This window comes from Phocoena phocoena, chromosome 16, assembly GCF_963924675.1.
Source record: "Phocoena phocoena chromosome 16, mPhoPho1.1, whole genome shotgun sequence".
NCBI classification, from domain to species: domain Eukaryota; kingdom Metazoa; phylum Chordata; class Mammalia; order Artiodactyla; family Phocoenidae; genus Phocoena; species Phocoena phocoena.
The window spans coordinates 46018946-46019716 of NC_089234.1; positions in this window are offsets into that span (position 1 = coordinate 46018946).

The window sequence follows — 771 nt, forward strand, 5'->3', positions numbered from 1 at the left end:
AGCAGAGAAACGTGGACTAAAACAATGATATGACATTGCATCTGTTATTCTGGCAAAAATTACATGACCAGACACTGCCAAGAGTTGGCTGGGATATGAAGATTTAAAAATTCTCTTGCACTGTTTATGGGAATGGAGAATCAAGAAGCAATGTAACACTGCTGAGTCAAGTTAAGTATACACAGACCCATGACCCAGCAATTCAGCACCCTGTTATATATTCCAGAAAATTTTCCACATAGGTTCTTAAGGGAATGTATAGGAAGGTGTTCATTGCAGCAACAAGGAGGTAAAGGCAGGTCTCCATAATTTGGACAATGAATGGGTAAAATGTGTATCAGGTTTTGTGATAAGCACTTAATATGCATTATCTCATCTTTTCTTCAAGATAGCCCCAAGACTGGGATTTTTAATAGTATCTGTAAATACTGTTTACTGTCTGTAAAACAGAAACTATCCTTCCATACACACAAACGGCCGCTTTTTTTTTTTTTCTGGTTCGCTCTCCTTAGTGTTTGGACGAGGACCCCGGGGTTCAGGGGCTCAGCAGCGTGCCAGGTTTCCCAGACAGACGGGGTCATCTCTCCTTGCGGTCTGCAGGATCTTCACTCTTCCAGGCCCGGGAACCCTCATCCCTGGGCCTTCAGCACCGAGGACAGCGCCGACGGGGCAGGGCTGGGCGGGGCGTCCTCAGAGACGTCACGGCGCGCGGAGTCTCCCCGGCGCTCGCTCGCTGGCTGCTGGCGCCGCCACGTCACGTGACCCAGATAA